Below are 12,629 nucleotides of genomic sequence, written 5' to 3' on the forward strand. Positions count from 1 at the left end.
ATGGCATTATGTGCAGCAAAATATTTCTTCCAATAACTGAATAAAAGAATGTTTGTTGTGATTTTCTCTGAATATGTAGGGAATGGAAAGAAGCAAGATTAAAAGCAGAAGCCAAGAAGAGAAGATCTGAAAAGAAAAGTGGATTATCTTAAAAGAAGCAACTGAGTAGTTGAGGTCACATCTGTATTATCACTCGGCTATGCGCTAGGCCTATATTAATGATCTGACACTTGTTCTGGGTTAGGTTTCTCAGGGAATTTCTTCCCATTTGTTGTCAGGGGGATGCTGGGGGTGGCTTTCTTGGTGCAGTGATTAAGAGACAAAAGGAGCAGCCAAGTACCTTGACATACCACTGAAATGGTTTTGGGGAGGGGAAGGAATTTTGCTAGTTCTTAGCTGGGGTCAGCCCTTGCCTTGCTTGGAGGAGAGGCAGTTGTGGTTTTGGGTACTGGACTTCTCTTGCTTGGGGGTTCGGCACTGCCATGATGTCCTCCCTGCTGTCCACTGGTCAGCCTGCTGCTTACAAGAGGGAGGGAGGGTCTCAGCTGCCCATGGGCTGCAACTGAGGCGGCCACCAGCCACCCTCACTGTCTCTGTGGGTGTTTGCAGGAGAGACCAAAACCCCCACTCCCTCCCTCTAAGCCGTGGGGGATGTACTGCACCTTCTCTGCCTCGCCCGAGCCACCAGTGCCTCCTAACCCGCTAAGGAGTCACCGCAGCCCCTCTGCCTCACCTGAGCCAACAGTACCTCCTGCCAGCTGCGGTCATAGCTACACCAAAGGGGGAACTGCTTGACGGGTGGGAAAATACTGGTATTGTTTGGTTTTGTTTGTTTGTTTTGTTGGTTTTTTGTCTTGTTTCATAGATATATGTATTCTAGAAAAGAAATGTTATTCCTTTTCCCATATTTTTGCCTGGAAGCCCTGTAATTTTCGAAGTCACAGTAATTTGGAGGAAGGGGTTGTCTTTCCATCCCAGGAAGGTTTCCACCTTCCTTGGCAGACATTTGTCTTTTAAACCAAGACAACATGACAGGGGATACTAAATCCCTGTGCTTAACATATGGAAAGCTCTCAGAATGTGGCACAACTGAAGATCAAATTAAGGACAGAAGTACCCACAGGGACTACCTTACCAGTTCTTAATTCTGTGTCAGTACCCTCATTCTAAGTGAAAAATCATCAAAGTATTCTCAAATTGTATTCCGCTCAGTTGCATATAGTAACAGATTTTGGTACCCATCTGCCTTGGCCAGCCTCTTTCAATATTTCTCTTTCTCTTTCTCTTTCTCTCTTTCTCCTCTTCCTTCTCCTTCTTTCTCCTTCTCTTTCCATGAGTGCTTTCCACATGAGAGGCACACAGTCTTGGTTTTATGATCGTCTTTACTTTGGTGTAATTGTTTCAATGTGCTCACTATAGCTTTAATGCTTCAAGCCATAAAATTTAAAGACTTCAGAGAATTCACCTGAATGGAAGGAGTTCGTTATGGTTGAAAATGACATGCACTGCTGTTAATTTAAATAAATACAAACAAACCCACAGAAGTGTTGTCCAGATGGTTTGTTTCTTTAGCAGAAATCATGTGGTGGGTCACAAATCCAGAGTTCATTAAGATTTAAAAAATCCATTTGCTAAAGAAAATGCAAAAGCTGCCAATAAAATCTTTTGCACAGCCACAAGAATACTGCTTTCAAACTTCTTGAATTTTTAATGCACTTGGGAAGAAGTGGGAATGGAGGAAGAGAATTAATACAGACGTTTCAAGGTGAAATATTTCAACATTTTTAACAGACTCCAAAATGTAAGCTCTGATGCTTCTGTGCCTATTGTAGAAGCAATGCAGTTGTGTCATTTTAATTCAGAGAGCACCTTTTCATTGCCAAAGAAAACATTCTGACCACGCAAACTTAGGAAACATTTTAGCAGGATAAAGTCTTCATCAAATACCAAAGAATATTTTTTGAATCTTCTCTTTTTTTCTTCCTTCTTTTTATCATCAATTTTTAATGTTCAAGGAGAACTTTTACTGTGTACCTTCTAAATTCTCTAACATGAACACTATCCAGAAAGTTATATTTGACAAACACATTTTCTTATATACCAGCACACCTTTTATTATATTTCTCAGAGAAATATATTCTTCAACTGTACTTGTAAGCCTGGATGGCACAAATCCTGATGCTATATTTACCTTGGTGCTGCTTTTCATCAATACTTAATAGTACAAGAATTTATCCCTTTTTGACTTGTGCAGCATTTTCACTTAACAGTTCTCTTGCTCTGTTGAATGAAACACTGTTTGTTGTTTTGGTTTGGTTTTTTCTCACTGAAATTATATCTCATTATAAACTTAAGTACATTTGACCTTACGTTTAAATCGTGGTCTGTTGCAGTATGACAATTTCCCAAGTACTTTTATCACTAGATATTGTTATTAGATATAATCTGCCAGATTTTGTATGAGCTGGACTTTTTATAAGATCAGTCTAATTTATAATATTTTAGACCATGATCCTTATTTATTCTGGTTAATTTGATGTATTGCTGTATTTTCCGCCATACTGAAAAATTCTTCCAAGTTATTAAAATTTGTAAATGTAACTGTTAATTTTAAATTTCTTTTTCTAAACTATTTTTATGTGTGTTAAATAAGACAGACAAAATTACTGAATACTACAAATTGAAAATATTGAAAATTTGCAGGCAACTAAATTGTTTACAGATTTAGTCAGATGTTTTTGATTTTGGCTCTTCCTACTCCTATGAGAGCAATGTTTTAAAAGGCTGACATGAAATACTAATATGAAATACTTATAGCTTCCTAAAATATTCTATGGTTACACACATACACACATATGTATGCACATCTTTATGACAGTTACCTCAGAAAAATCAACTTTACTTGGCAGGAAAGATGGCAAAATAAAGAGGTGGTATGTTTTAAGGCGTTGGCTGTTGAGTGAGCAATTACACCTGAAAAAAATATAACCAGGTTATTAGACATGGAGTGATTTGAAGTGATTTATCACAAAAACTCCCAAAAGAATTCATGCTCATGAAATTATTTCTATAATCTGTGAGTTTGCATATGCAGATAGATGCTTGCATGCATTTACCTTAAATATTTAAGGAAGATCAGTGAAAATCTGACCTACCTATTGAATAATCTGACCTTCTAATATAATGGCAAGCATCTTCCCACCTCTAAGAGAAGAATATGAAGGCAGGTGTTCTAGAAATCATGTTTCTCAAAGGACTGGTGTCATTATCACACTCTTATTCTCCTTCCTCTAAGACTTTTTATATCTGTCTTTTTTACCCTTTTGGTTAAGATGTTTATATTATTGCACAAAATCCCAGTCTTACAAAATTTTAAGTTCCAGCAGAGAGGTAAAATGTTCAAATGCCTGCTTGTTGTAAAAGTACTCACCTTATTTTGTTGTGAACTTCATTTTATACTGAATATACAATCCTCAGATAAAGACAGACAATTATTCTTTCATAATAAAATTCTCTTCTAATAATTGGTTCATGGAGCAATATATGCTCTTGTGAATGTGAAAAGTGTACACAATAAATAGGCTTTAAGCTTGGGACATTATTTTTAATCACTTTTCATTTCTTTTTTTATAAACTTCAAAGTATATTATATCAATATCTAGCATAAGCTAATAGGCTTTATTCTGACAGTGTTCGTCTATTTAAAAGCTGAACTGGACCTTTATTGCCACACATAATACCAAGTAGGTATAATTTCCACATCCATAGACCTGATAACATGATGAGATTTTTTTACAGAATTTACAGTAGATTTTACTATGTGAAATATAAATATTTTCTTTTTTCGTATGAAATAAAATGATTTCATATTCTCCTGAACTTAATTAATTAATTCACCTGTGGGTTCAAAATGAACATGCGTTGATTTAATTCCAAACTGCACTATTTCCAGCTCAGGTATTTATGATGTACTAAATTTTTCGTTTCTATATGTATGCATAAATATACACAGGGAATAAACTTAATAAAAAATGCAATATTTGTTTTAGCTGAGCCCTGCAAACCAGCTATTATCTTAACTTTAAACATATTTCAGACAAGGGTTTTGAAAAACAATGTCGGCATCTTTATTTTATAAGAACAAGACTGTCAATATATGTTTTAAGAGAAAAATGTATTTGCAAAAAAATCTTTTCTAAGCTAGAATGAGAATGTGTCCTGCAAACAAGAATTCTTGCTGTCTACTGCTATTAATAAGTAATCAGACATTTCTTGATTCTTCCACACTTCTTCCCTTTGCCAGACAGGCTAACCCCTAAAAGCTGTGCTGTGGGGCATCCATTTTCCTGACCAGCAAAGAAACAATCTGCTGCAGAAGGGGCTCCTTTAATAGGCTGGTGAAGTGTCCTTCTAATGAACTTTGCCATTACTGAAGCTGTAATGTTTGATGCAATCTGACAATCTGGAGCAGAGTCTGTCCAGCCAAGGATATAGGAGAGGTAATAAAATGAGGACTTCTCCTTGGTTTTGAAGAATGTTCATGCTTATTCTGAGCGCACTCCCCAACTGCATGTAAGTAAAAGCATTCTTTGTTCTTGATTACTGTTGTGTATTGCTTTCAAAAACACAGTTTTCCCACACATTCAGCATTGGTTTGGCAGCCTGAAGAGTTTCACCAGAGCATGTTATAGAACAATGAAGAATTTATCTTGCTCTATTAATATTACTTAAATCCTTCTGGGAAAAAGACATCCCTGGTGGTGAAACATTTGACGAGGTTTCAACATGTACATACACAATATCATTGGCAACTCTTTATCACAAAAAGGTTAATTTTAGGTTTTATATTCCTGGGCCATGTGAGACAATGTTCTAACATTAAAATATACATAATGCAGTAAGATAAAATAGAGCCTAACTGCAGAAAAAAATCTTTGCTATGATTCTTTTTACTCCAACTAAGACTAAAACAGTTCCTTTGACCTTCCTTTATTTCCATATTTTCAGAACATTCCAGTCTTACTCGCACTTCTTCCACATACCAGGATATTTGTATAACCCTTTATATAGAGATATATTGACTCCTATTTCTTTTCTTTTCCCTTTTCCTTTTTCTTTTTCTTTTTCTTCTTTTTCTTTTTCTCTTCCTATAATGTCCTATTTAAGATGCATAAGCAAAAAATTGGAGAAAATATGCAGAGGATTGTAATATAAGGTGTAACATTTTTTATATTTCTCAGGGTAAACATCTCAAAATTAAGGTAAAACAATTTTTATAATCTCACAATAAGTGCTATTAAATTAATTCTTTATCTTTCTAACAGAAGAAAAAATATCACAAGTAAATACCAGTGAACCACAGGGAAAACGCACCGTATTCTCTGTGCACATGCAACTTCAACAAGAGTTTTGTCTCTTTTCCAGGTTTATGAGAGTGCATAACCATCCTTTCTTTAAGAAAGAAGATCAATAACGACTAGGACTGGACTAACCTCTTGCTACAGTAACACAGTTCTGAATTGAGCCTTCATCTGTGTCTGATTCTGAATCAACATTAATAAAACACTCCTTTGCAGGACTAAAGTTGTGCAGATTTCAAAATGTCAAAGAAGCTAGTGTAAAATTTCACAATTAGACAGATAGATAGATAGATAGACACAGTGAATTCATTTGGGTAGAATTTTAGAAGTAACTATGGAAACTAACTTTTCTCTGAAGATATTAAAAATCTGCTTGGTCATGATCCTGTGCCACCTACTCTGGATGAACCTGCTTTAGCAGGGGAGTTGAAATAGATAATCACCAGACATACCTTGCAATCCCAACCATGATTCTGTGACATTAAAAGACTATTTGAGGGGAGTAATTTTCAGATAACAAGTACAACTGAGAAATTTTAAATGAGATGGCAATTTGTGGTTTTCTTAATTGCAACTGACATTGGTCCCACTCCTATACATATATTTGCTTATCTTCTAATCAGGACACTGATTATCTCTCCATGGGTTATTTAGAATGCAGGAAAAGGCACAAGCAGGAGAAAGGGTTAATCACAGTGTGAGAGCACTGTTACAGAGGTTCTCAAAAAGAATGAAGACTAAAAAAATAGACACAAATATATTCTATATTTAATGATCCACAGAGTTGCACTAGCATTGCAGGTAGTGCATTGAGCCATGATATTTGCTGTTCAGATACATCACCTTTAAAACTTTTCTTTGTGAGAAGCTTGTTGCTGGCCTCTTTATCTGTATTGTATTTCCATTTAGTTCAACTGCCATAGTCTATTAGAAAACAATGTTTTAAAAATGATGGTAATTAAAAAAAAGCTGATTGACAGAGAATCTGGAAATCTTCCATTTCTTCTGTTCCTTAGACATTTCAGTACAATTGTTCCAGTCCACAGCAACTAACACAGGAAAAAGGAATAAACACATATGTCGACTAGATGTTATTAGATAGAACCTGAAAACTGAACCTGTCAAAGCATTTGGCACAATAAGAGTACGAGGAATGAGAGAATCACTGGAAATGCAAGTGGAATTGTCATGTTTGTTTGCACTTCTTGAAACTGGTATTAGGGCTTAAAATTTCAGTGGTTTGTTTTGGAGATTTTTTCATATTTCCTTCTAGAGGTTTACTTAGGGTCCTTTCTCCTAATTTAATGCAGTATTTTATGTTCTTGCAAATGTTTTATCACTCTAATATAATAGATTCAATGCCATTACCAGGCAGCGAAATTCACTTTTTAGTTGCATCCAACATTCTCTCTGTAATAGCTCTCTGGAAAGTCACCTGAAATTTCCACCTTAACAAGCTATGTCAATGCCATTGTACTTGATTTTTGCTCAGCTAAATAGTGCCTGAATTGTATAAACTGCTTAATACAGCTGGCACTCAGCAAGTATTTATCTGCAATTCTAGATTTGTAGATTTAGCATTCTTTCTCATGAAATGTGATTTTTGTTTTGGAATTTAGCATGACAGCCTGTCCAGGATCAAATTTATCTGAGAAGAGGACAGCTGCTGTTTGAGAAGTACACTTGTGGTTGCTTTTTAACATCAACAATTTGCACTTCAAAGTGGCACAGAAAAGAAGTCATTGCCTAGAGGGACAGCTGAAAGATAAAGTGATAGATACATGGAAAATCGTTGCTCCAAATCTGCTTTTTTGAGGGGGGAAAATATTTATATTGAAGAAGAAATATAAAATTGGTCAATACTGGCCATTTTACAGTGGACTTTTAATAAAATCATAGAATGGGGTGGGTTGGAAAGGACCTTAAAAATCATCTAGTTCCAACCCTCCTGCCATGGACATTTTCCACTGCACAGGAGGATCCAAAGGGAAAATTAGAAGAGCAATCCTTACTGGTACAATGTCTGAGAAGGATGGATGTCCAGGTATGTAGGACTCAAACATTTACATGCCTCACGATCATTTTTACCGGGAAATGAAAAGGCAACAGGGGCAGAATCACAGAGTAAGTTTTTCTGGAAAAAAAAAATTAAATAAGAGATGAGCATATGTATTCTGGACTAGCTGCTGTATTTCAATAGTATTGAAATACAGAAGTGAAAGATGCATGAAAACTTACAGTATTTTGGTTTTTGAGGTAACAAACATAGCAGTTATGAGATCTGTAACCAAAGAAAATACCACAGACCAGATTTCTGACAATAGTTAATAAAGACACTCCAGTAGCTTGAATGCCAGACTACCATTTAATCTAGGTTTATCAGTCCTACTGCAAATTCTACTAAAATTACACTCTAGACACATAAAAATCTAAAGAAATCTGTACTATGACCTTTTGTTTTGCAGGTAATGCAAAAATAACCCACCCAAAAACCCTAGGAACTGGTACTATGAAAGTATCTCTGCACTTCTAGTATTTTAGCAGTACATTAAAGTTCTATTGTTTTGTTTTGTTTCTAAAGATTTCTGACTGTTTCTGGATGCTTATTGCATTGCATAGGAAATAAAAGCTTATACAGCCAGAGAAGCATATTTTCCTATGGGATCTTGTCCAAAAGACTGCTTTTTCCTAAAAGTTCTGCTGAAAATTTTCTTTCTATTTCATGTTGCAGATAGTTTCCTTGAATAGTCAGCTAGCTGTAGGTAATAGTCAGTTATAGGTCAATTCTCCAGAGCTTTTTCTAAAGATGAGATTTTGTTGACTTTAAAGAAAGAGATAGTATCATTAGTGGGCCTGCTGTGGACCCACTACTCCAAAAACAGGCACCGGAAATAATTTTCTGTCTCTTTTGTATAATTTTTGGAAATTGTTGTAAAATTTTAAAACAAATTTCATAGAATCATAGAACAATTAAAGTGAGAAAAGACATTTAACATCATTGAGTACAACTGAACTGTATTTTGCTGGAATCAAAAGACCCAAATTCAAATCCCTGTTTTCAAATACAAATTAAAAAAAGAGACAAGGAAAATTCTGGCTTTATTGTGTGATATCACAGGATAATTTAGCATTCTGAAAGAGGAATGAAGGTAGAAATGGAAAGTTAACCAAAACAAAACTATTAATAATAACTTCTAAAACCTCTGTATGGCAACAGTATTTCCTTTCAGTTATGCATTCCAGGTGTGTTACTAAAAACAGAGCAATAGAATTTAAGAAGGACTAATGCTATGTAATCACTTATTAATTTGACACAAGGATATTCTTCTTACAGGTTTGAAACCTAGCTAAATTCAACACAATTATGCCCCTTTTATGCTCCCTGACTGATCAACTGCCCTCAATGCTGTTAACCAAGATCCTTCTGAAAACTTGCTTGATTTTTGTTTCTTGACTCTCCTTTCCTGGTCACTCTTCACCTGTGTAAAACAGTTAGTCTTTCAAAGAGCAGGAAGTGGTCTTTTTCCTTTCATCCTCCATTTCCAATTCCTTACTTTTGTTCTTACAACGCCTTTTTCTACAGAAAATGATGCACAAGAACAATTTACAATCAAATTAGCCTTTCACTGCTCATTGTTTCAGTACAACTTTCTTACCTGACAAATGAAAGTCACTCCCATTACATCATCTCTTGGTAACACTCCCAGCAGGGGCTCTAAAGAACTGCTAATACAGTGCCATGACAGGGCTCACTTTTAAGTGCCATTTTTTGTCTTTGATATCACTCTGGCTCTTCAGAGCCTAATTTTGTTTGCACTTGTTTAGGTGTAGTTTTTTGCAAATTATAGAGCTAAAGATCTTGTCTAGATACATCCTGCTTTTCAGTTAAAACAACATTTTCTCCTTGTTTTGACATCCACTGTTAAGTCTTGACCCACTTATTCATCCATTTACTTTCTCCTGGCTTTTGCCCTCCCTTTTAAAATTTTTCCATCAGCTACTTTTACTTCTTCATCTCTTTACAATGAAGCATAATCCACTTTCCTTCATTTTCAAGGACCTTAACAACCTTGAAACAGCCAGCTACCATATCTTATTTATGATAAAATGTCACCTCATACCTCAAGTGGATGTGCCACTATTTGTTATATTTTCAAAAAAGCTTCATGCTACCTCTCAGACATGGGAGGAGTTTCTCAGAAATATTTTCAGAGCAGCTAACTGTTACCATATTTCATCTCTCCCCTTAAAATTCTACATCATGATGCTCATGAAAAATGTTGGTATCCATTTGCTGATGTACCCATTCCTACTGCATATTGATTTAGACAATATTGTCTCAGAGATTTTTTATTTATCTACCTCTTATGACTGCATATGCATAAAAAACAAGTTAATCATGGCAGGAATTGTATTTTATCCCCGTGTTTGAAATGTTTTGCAACTTGGATTATGGTTGCATGAAAGCAAAATGCAGCTGTGCTTTTAGTATGACATGAGAGAGTATTACTCTTTCAGTAGGTTGCATTAGATCTTTGGTATTTCTGGCTGTGTAAAAGTAGAATTTGTATGAATTTAGAAAGAGCTGAATCTCAGCTTTGCTCAGATATGTTTTCACAGTCATTGCTAGTGAATTTTTTAGTCATAAAAAATAGCTGTAGACAAACAGTTTCATTGTCTTAATACTGAAAATATTTGTTACTTCCAGATTTTTATTCATTTAGAAAAAAACAATTATTCCTACTTCATAAGTTAATTGGGGTCATGATAGTAAAAAGATATAACAGAGGTAATAAGAGTGTGACAAATATAAGCAGCTTACAACTGCCTTAAAAGCTATAGAGAACGATATATTCAAGACACTGATGAAACACTGATTTGTGTAATGTGTTTATAATATTGTTATTGTATCCTTCATTATTTAAAAATACAGTCTGGCATCACTTGATTTCTTGTATCTGCTGCTACAAGTTGGACACGTGTTTCCATTGCACTGCATGATGTAAGAAATGCATTAGGGAAAGAAAAGTAAGGGTGAACAAATAGTAAGTACATAAATTTAATAAACATGTGCAGCACGTACATTGCACTCATCAACAGTCACTGTCAGGCCACGTTGCTGTGCCCAGCACGAGTTCAAGGTCTAATAGACTGTAGTGATGCATTTGGCAAACAAGCAAACTCCAAGCACACACAGGAATGTACTGACTGTAGTCCAAGTGATCAAACAGCATCCAGTGGGCCAGAACACCACACTAAGTGGTCTAACTTAGATCAAAATGAAAATGGAAACAAATTGAAAATCTTCAACATGAGTTGCTTTTCTCAATTCTTTTGATTGATGGATCTTTCTATTTTCTACTGTCCAACCGGCCAAGAGACACATGTGGCTTTGGCAAAGCCTCACTAAATGTGGAAGCATCCTGTTCTAAGTAAAAACCACAAAAAAGCAATAAAGAATTTTATCACAGTAGCATCAAGGTTGGAAATAATTTGAACTGGATGTTTCACAGAAAACAGCACTGAATCATTTTTTTTTAAACTGTCTGCAGAGAAAATATGAAAAGATAGCAGAGAGCAACTTAGCAGAACACTGGTAAAACAGGCAACAGAAATTATATGCAGAAATTTTACTTTGTTTCCTTAAAATAGGATTTTGGTGAATTTTATTGCTGAATACCAAGATATTCATCTACAATACCTATATTTAAAAGGTAAACTAGCCTTGGGGATTGAGTAGCAGGAGCAAATACTATCCAGGAATTAATCTTCTGCTTTAGCAGTGTTGTTTATTGTCAATATGAGATTAACTTCAACCTGCTTAATATCCTTACAAGTGTTCTGAAGATCTATATTCTGAATCCAGTACACTGTATCACAACTATAGTCTCACAATTTTTGCATATCAATATGTTGGATAAAATGTTCACTTTGCAAATAGGACTCCTGTTTTAATATTTTTTTCCATAGGCCAGAAGTCTTTGAGACCCAATCTCTCCCTTCTTGAGAAAAGAATTTAACTGCTTATCCACAGACTGAATGAAGATATTTTACATCTTTTTTTGTATCTGAGTCAATATGGATCAAAGAATGTTGGAGCCAAGGGCTAGAAAGAGTGATGTAACACTGAGCACGGCATGTAGAATCATAGAATATGCTGAGTTGATAGGGACTCATCAGGATCATAGAGTGCAAACCCTGTCCCTGTGCAGGACACCCCAGGAGTCACCCCATGTGTTTGAGAGCATTGTCCAATCTCTTCTTGAACTGTGCCAGGGCTGGTGGTGTGAGCACTTCCCTGGGGAGCCCGTTCCAATGCTCAGCAACCCTCTGGGTGAAACTCTTTTTCCTGATATCCAACCTAAACCTCCCCTAACTCAGCTTCATGCTGTTTCCTCCAGTTGTGTCAGTGGTCACGAGAGCAAAGAGATCATACTTGCCCCTCTACTTCCCCTCATGAGGATGCTGAAGACCAGCTAGGTGAAAGTTTCCTCAGTTTCTGTGTTACTCCTGGGATTATCACAGATAAGGTGGATAAAACTAGTAAGTTTTTTTCACACAAGAACTGAACAGAAAAAAAGAACAAAAAATGTTTCAATACCAATAGTTTGTGTGAGAATAAATAAGAACACAATAAAACCTGCGCAAGGACTGCAATTACTTCCTAACAAGCACACATATAAATCCTGAAGATGCAGAGAACAGAAGTATCTATATTCATAAATGTTGTTATTGCTGGTACCACCAACACACAGACACTACAAGGCTGTCATGCCAAATGTACTTCAGTAATTTCAGAGAAGAAAGAATACTGAAGATTAACATCTCTACATGCACGTTTGTATGAAAATTAAGAACACTGCTTTCTAAATAAATAAGAGATTTTTGTTTAAGTGTCATAACTGGAAACAGATCATGTAAGAAATGTAAGGGGCACTGCAGTCAGGCTGAGAGTCTTCTTATATATTTTTAATTTGTTACCTATATTGGATGCACGTACTTGAGAAAACAGGCATTTTTGGGATAAGTACTTAATGTAATGGGTGAACAACTGGCACAAAGGGTTAAGATAAATGGGGTTACATCAGGCTGGCACTTGTCACTAGTGCGCTTATGCAGGGCTCTATCTCAGGGCTAGTTCTCTTCAACGCCTTCATTTAACAACCCAAATGGAGGACTTGAAGGGTTACTAAGTAAGTTTACAGACCATAGTAAATTTGGAGAAGCTGTTGACTCTTTTGAAGGCAGAGAGGCCCTGCAGCAAGACCT

At 35.8% G+C, this 12,629-nt stretch overlaps 1 long non-coding RNA gene across 1 annotated transcript; it reads left to right on the forward strand.

The window, feature by feature from the left end:
* Window positions 1–4,302: 4,302 nt before the first annotated feature.
* LOC121674104 lies at window positions 4,303–10,308 on the forward strand. The gene is made up of 2 exons (XR_006019452.1): window positions 4,303–4,572; window positions 5,425–10,308. It is a non-coding gene; the product is annotated as an uncharacterized LOC121674104 (long non-coding RNA).
* The last annotated feature ends 2,321 nt before the right edge of the window (window positions 10,309–12,629 follow it).

This window comes from Corvus kubaryi, unplaced genomic scaffold (genome assembly GCF_017639235.1).
Source record: "Corvus kubaryi isolate FWS band 111438036 unplaced genomic scaffold, C.kubaryi_AGA036_p1.0 66, whole genome shotgun sequence".
Lineage (NCBI taxonomy): Eukaryota > Metazoa > Chordata > Aves > Passeriformes > Corvidae > Corvus > Corvus kubaryi.